Genomic DNA, 7,214 nt, shown 5'->3' on the forward strand with positions numbered 1-7,214 from the left:
CGTTTTTCTCCAATGCCCTATCTCACTGCCTCTCCCCACCCTCTCAAGGCCCCATCCTTTCTACCTACAAGGTTCCCTTGTCAGCTATTGGGCAACTCTGATGAAGTTATTGGGGTCAAGCATTGTCTGCCAAGGCTTAAAATATTTTTTTTCAGGGTCATATGCAACGTCAGACATCTTCAACCCATAGCACAAATCTGGCATAAGGAGGTGCTTACTAAATAAATGCTGAATTAATGAATAAATAGATGAAGCATCTGTGTAAGGAGAGAGGATAGGAGGACTCCTGCACTGATGGTGGGTGGGGTTTTAGGCATCCTTATGGTAGAGTAGGAGTCCCTGGATCGTGCAAACAGTTAACACGCTTGGCTGTTGAAAGGTTAGAGGTTTCAGTCCTCCCAGAGGTGCCTTGGAAGAAAGTCCTGGCAATCTACCTGCAAAAAATCAGCCATTGAAAACCCCGTGGAGTACAGTGCTACTCTGACACACATGGGGTCTCCATGAGTCAGAACGTATGTGATGGCAACTGGTAAACTGGTATGAGAGATGAGAAAGAAGAAAGGAAGGGTCTTAAGGAGCCTCCATAATAGGGGAGCACAAGAGTGAGAGGCCAGGAACCTCCCTTCCCCATTACAGCCTTGAGATAATGGCTCTGCCCCAGAATTAAACAATGTGTTGAAAGAGGGAACAGGGGAGGGTTTCATTTTTCCAATGACTGGTGGGTCCAGCAGCCTGCTCTAATCTCCTTGTTATAGTCTTAGAGGGCCTCCTGCCTGGGAGAGAAGTGTGGAGGGAAGGAGAGGGTGAGCTGGAGGGGGAAGGAGGGAGGGAGCCAGGCTCCATGGGTCACCTTCCAGAAAATGAGATGGCAGCTGGCGGGAATGAATTAATAAAAGAAAGTGGACCCTGCTAACCCAGTTTCATCCTCAGTAAATCTTGGGTCTGAGAAGTTTCTCCACGGCCTCCATTTCTTCTCAGTGGAGCACCCGGAAGCCTATGGCAGAAGAGGGATCTGTGTATGTGTTGTGAGGCAGAGGATTTTAATTACCTGGTCCCTGGCTCTTCTGAATATTACTTGCGTATAAAGGGGAGATCAACGCTGTTCCCTGGACATTTTTTCCTGGAGAGGTGCAGGAGCAAAATGGGAGGAGTCCAGGGCTTTCTGGAATCTTAGGCACCAAGATTTAGGAGGGTCCTTGGTGACTGTTAAGCAATGCAGACTCTAGGCCAGTGGTTTTCTTGCTTTTGCATGCATCAGAATCATCGGAGGGCTTGTTAAAACAAACGGCTGGTGCCACTAGCAGTTTCCAATTCAATAAGTCTAGCTCCGGGCGTGAGAATCTGCATGTATAACAAATTCCCAGATGTGCTGATGCTGCTGGTCCTGGAACCACTCTTTGAGAACCACTGCCCTTGGCTGACTCACTGGACCAGAATTCCAGGGGAGGGTGCAGAAGCTGGGTTTTTCACAGCACCCGCGGTGATTCTTAGCATCAAGACAGTTTAGGAAGCTACTGAAACGGGAGGGCCACCTGCAGCAACCCCTGGGACCCTTGTTAGAATGCAGATCCCTAGGCACTGCCTTGCCTCTGGGGACTCAGCTATGGGTCAGAATTGACTCGACAGCAACGGGTTTGGTTTTTCAGCTGAAAAAGCTAATTCAAGTTGGACACTCCTGACTCTATACAGCCTCCTGAGGCCCAGAGAAGCAAACTCACTAGCAAAGCCCTTGCCATTATTTAGTGATCAGACTGAACCCCACATAGGGCTGTTTTTCCAATAAGGGAAGAACAACGCAAGGTTAGGGTCAACTCAAGTTGCTCTGAGAATCCCATGCCTTGCCAGGCAGGCTAGCCAGAGCCCTCAGAACCCGGAAGCTCCTTCCTCAGGCATAAGAGCCACAGGCACCATTCTGCAAACAAACCTGCTTCTCTTAAGTTGTGATGTCTTTGCACAACCTGTGGTGTTGCCCAGGAATGCCTGCCCTTCTCCTGGCATCTTTCATATCTCTGCTCACGTGCTCTTCCCTCTGTGAAGCTTCTGTGACCCCCAGCAGGCAGGCACACTCTCCTCTGGACTCTCAGTGACCTTGCATGCTTCATCACTACCGCTCTTACTGCAGTGACAAGGACCAACTTATTAAAGGATCACAGCCGTCCCCACTTCTGAGGGTGTTTGTACTGCTTGGTGACTTGCCTCTGTAGAACTGGCCATGGGTAACAAGTAGGGGCAGGACACTAAGACAGGTGCTACTCATGGGAACACTGGGGAGGCATGACTAGAGAACCAGCTGAGCTGGCTTTTGTTGTTAGGTGCACTCGAGTTGATTCCAAGTTATAACAACCCCATGTGACAGAGCGGAATTGCTCTGTAGGGTTTTCTAGGCTGTAATCTTTATGGGGGCTGATCTCTAGGTCTTTCTCCTGTGGAGCCGCTGGGTGGGCTTGAATTGCCAACCTTTCAGTTAGCAGTCAAGCACTTAACCATTATGCCATCAGGGCCTCATAGCTGGGCTAGAGTTTTGGAAAGAGCAGATAGACTTGTTGGGTGTTTTCCAGAAGGAGAGAGCAGGGTATAGAAGACATTTAAGGAGTTTTGCTCTCTGCCATGAGACGTAACTCCCACCTCATTTCTCCTTCCCAAAAGAGAATCTTCAACAAAGCTTTCCATTGTTTTCAAAAGCTTTTGGATTCAGGTGTTCTGTTATTTTTATCGTGACACTGTGCTGACATATGCCTTAGATGAAACCAGGAAGGCTCATTTTCACTGGTGACATGGGATTCTGTGTTGTCATTGTATTGGTTATCTGTTGTTGCATGACAAATTACCTTGAAACTCAGTGGCTTAAAACAACAATAAATATTTCTAATGACTTCTGGGTCAGCAATTTGGATGCAGTTTAGCTGGGTGTTTCTGGCTTGAGGTTTCTCATAAGGTTGTAGTCAAGCTATCAGTCAGGGCTGCAGTCATCTGAAGGCTTGAGTGGGGCTGGAGGATCCACTTTCAAGATGGTGCCCTCTCATGGCTAGCAAGTTGGTGCTGGCTGTCGGTGGGGGGGCCACAGTTCCTCCTCATCTAAGCCTCATCCAGGTTATATATATTATTATATATATACTGTATATATATATATGTGGTCCCTAGGTAGTGCACTTGACAGTTTGTACTCGACTACTAACCTAAAGTTTGGTGATTCAAACCTATCCAGTGGTGCCATAGAAAAAGACCTAGTGATCTGCTTCTGTAAAGATTACAGCCAAGAAAATCCTATGGAGTAGTTCTGCTCTGCAACATATGGGGCCACCATGAGTCAGAAAGACTTGGTGGCAACAAGTTTGGTTTTTTGGTGTACATGTATAGGTAGAGAGATAGAAAAGAGAGAGAGATTCATTTAAAGGAATTGGTTCATGTGATTGTGGGGGACTGCCAAATCCAAAATGTGTAGGTCAAGTGACAGGCTGTAGATTACTGAAATTTTGTGTCCCAAAATCCATATGCCAGGCAACAGGAAGAATAAAGTCTTGAGGAGTTCTAGCATTTAAAATGTCTATTTATGGTTTTAAGACAGAATACTCCCTAGGGAAACTTCCTTTTTGCTCTTAAGGCCTTCAGCCTGTTGGATGAGGACCACCCACATTATGGAGAGTCATCTGCTTTACATAAAGTCAACTGACTTAAATGCATGTGACTATAGTACTTCATAACAGCAGCTAGACTGTGTTCGACCAAACAACTGGGTACCATAACCTCGCCAAGTCACTCATAAAATTAACCATCACACCTCCTCAGGGTCCTATTTCAAAGATCAAATGAGACAATAGATGAGAGCGTGTTTTTTTGGAAAGTACAAAGTGCTATATGTAAGAAATTATTATTTTTACTTTCTATCCTTCTGAGCCCAGCTCAAGTTCTCTCACAGGAAACTCTCTGACCACTCCAACAGTCACTGACACCATTTTTAGGAACTCTTCTAGCAATTTCATCTCAACCATACATCTCTGGGTTTAATCTGGACTACCTTTTTTTTTTTCCATTTATGTTAGACAAGTTTCTGAAATGAGAGTGTAAGTGCAGCAGGATTTGCATATGTCTCCACCGCAGCACACAGCACAGTGCTGGCTCCACACGGGTGCTCAGTGCATCTGAGCCGACAGACCACATGGAGTCATGCTGATCTCTGGAGGTTCGAAATGGAATTGCTTTCCATTCTCTATCTGTCTGAAGTCCTACTGAGACTCCTTTGGCTGATACTGTCCCTATGGTACAAACTGTTAACGCACTTGGTTAGAGGTTCAAGTCCACCCAGAGACACTTAGGAAGAAAGACCTAGTGATCTAGTTCTAAAAAATCAGGCATTGGAAACCCTATGGAACACAGTTCTTCTCTGACACACATGGGGTGCCATGAGTCAGAATCAACTCAAAGGCAACTGGTTTGGTGGGTTCTTGACCCAGATCCCTTTAGATTCTTTTACCATTTCTGTGTGCCCACTCCCCAGCTTCTACGTACTTTTCTTCTAATGGCCCACACCTGGAATTCGCTTCAAAGCCCTGCCTTTGGGTTACTAGAACTTCTTAGTCTACCCTGGCAGTCAGTGGACAAGTGCCTGGTTGTTTACATCCCTTCTACCTCCAGCAGTCCACAGTGCGTGGCTGACTAGTACAGTAGACTGAAAGCCTAGCTTCTTCACCTTACAAACTCTGAGGTGTAATTCATGTTACAGAGCTCCCTGTCAGTCAGGCTGAGGCTGGGATGTTGCCTGAGATTGTACCTTGCTTGGCTTCTTCCTCTTTGCTATCCTGCTTCCTTCACTCTCTTCTCTGTTCCCTAAATAAATAATTTACACATACATCCTTTTCTCAGGGTCTGCTTCTGGAAAACTGGCATAAGACACCCCCATCTGGGCTCCCATCTGAAATGAGCAAGGCATTGATAAACCATAATGGACCTAAAGAGAATTACGACAGAAAATTATAAACAACTCTATGGAAACAAACCGGATAACCTAGATGAAATGGACAAGTTCTTAGAAGCACACAATTTACCCAAACTGACTCAAGAGGAAGTAGAAAGTCTCAGCAGACCCATAACAAGTGAAGAGATCAGATCAGTGATCAAAAATCTCCCAACCAAAAAAGAGTCCTGGACCAGATGGCTTCACTGGGGAATTCTATCAAACATTTAGAGAAAAATTAACACTAATGCTGTTTAAACTCTTCAGAAGATAGAGAAGGAAGGAATACTCCCTGATTCATTCTATGAAGCAAACATAACCCTGATTACTAGACAAAGACACTACAAAAAAAGAAAACTACAGGCCAATATCTCCTATGAATATAGATGTAAAAATCCTCAACAAAATACTAGCAAACAGACTCCAACAGCATATTTAAAGAGTCATATACCATGACCAAGTGGAATTTATTCCAGGAATGGTTCAACATTAGAAAATCAATAAACGTAATACACCATATCAATAGAACAAAGGAAAAGAAACACATGATCATCTCTATGGATGTAGAAAAAGCATTTGATAAAATCCAACACCTTTTCTTGATGAAAATCCTAAGGAAGATTGGAATAGAAGGGAAATTATTCAATATGATTTGGGGCATATATGAAAAGCCAACAACTGACATTATACTTAATGGAGAAAGACTGAGACTCTCCCACTTGAAACCAGGAACAAGACAAAGGTGCCTCCTCTCACCATTTCTATTCAATATTGTATTAGCAGTCCTAGCTAGAGCAATAAGACAAGAAAAAGAAATAAAAGGTATCCAGATAGGAAATGAAGAAGTAAAATTATCTCTATTCATGGATGGTATGAGACCACATATAGAAAATCCCAAAAAGTACACAAGAAAACTTCTAGAGCTAATAGAGGAATTTAGCAAAGTTGCAGGGTACAAGGTCAACAAACAGAAAATCACTTGGGTTTCCATACACCGGCAATGAGAAACCTGAAAGGGAAATTGGAGAAACAATTCCATTTACAATAACATCTAAGAGAATAAAATACCTAGGAATAAATCTAACCAGGCACGTGAAAGACCTATACAACGAAAACTATAAAACAATGCTGAAAGAGATTAAAGAAGACTTAAATAAAAGTAGTCTACATTCTACTTTGGTGAGTAGCGTCTGGGGTCTTAAAAGCCTGTGGGCAGCCATCTAAGATACTCCACTGGTCTCACCCCATCAGGAGCAAGGGAAAGTGAAGAAAACTAAAGACACAAGGGAAAGATTAGTCCAAAGGACTAATAGACCACAGCTATCATAGCCTTCACCAGATTGAATCCAGTACAACTAGATGGTGCCTGGCTGCCACCACTGACTGCTCTGACAGGGATCACAATAGAGGGTCCCGGACAGAGCTGGAGAAAAATGTAGAACAAAATTCTAACTCAAAAAAGACCAGACTTACTGGCCTGACAGAGACTGGAGAAACCTCGAGAGTATGGCCCCCAGAAACCCTTTTAACTCAATACTGAAGCCACTCCTGAGGGTCACCCCTCAGCTAAAGATTAAACAGGTCCATAGGGCAAAACGAGACTAAAGGGGCACAGCAACCCAAGGGCAAGTACTAGAAGGCAAGAGGGGACAGGAAAGCTGGTAATAGGGAACCCAAGGCCGAGAAGGGAAGGTATTGATTAACATGTCGTGGGGTTGTTAACCAATGTCACAGAACAATGTGTGTACTAACTGTTTAATGAGAAGTTAATTTGTTCCATAAACCTTCATCTAAAGTACAATTAAAAAAAAAACACTCCAAAAAATAAAATAAAATAAAATAAATTATTTAAAATAAAATAAAGAAGACTAAAATAAATGGAAAGCTGTTCCATGTTCATGGGTTGGAAGACTTAATACTGTTAAGATGTTGATACTACCCAAAGCAATCTAGAGATTCAACTCAATCCTGATCAAAAGTCCAACAGCCAACTTTACAGAAACAGAAAAACCAATCCTCAAGTTTATGTGGAAAAGCAAGAGGCCCCGAATAGCTAAAACAATGCTGAAAGAGAAGAACAAAATAGGAGGACTCACACTTCCTGATTTTAGAACATACTATACAGCTATAGTAATCAAAATAGCCTGGTACCAGAATAACAGCAGATGCATAGACCAGTGGAATAGAATTGAGAGTCTAGAAATAAACCCATATATCTATGGTCAAACTGATTTTTGACAAAGATGCTAAGTCCATTTGATGG

This window comes from Trichechus manatus, unplaced genomic scaffold (genome assembly GCF_000243295.1).
Source record: "Trichechus manatus latirostris isolate Lorelei unplaced genomic scaffold, TriManLat1.0 scaffold00065, whole genome shotgun sequence".
Classification (NCBI taxonomy): Eukaryota; Metazoa; Chordata; class Mammalia; order Sirenia; family Trichechidae; genus Trichechus; species Trichechus manatus.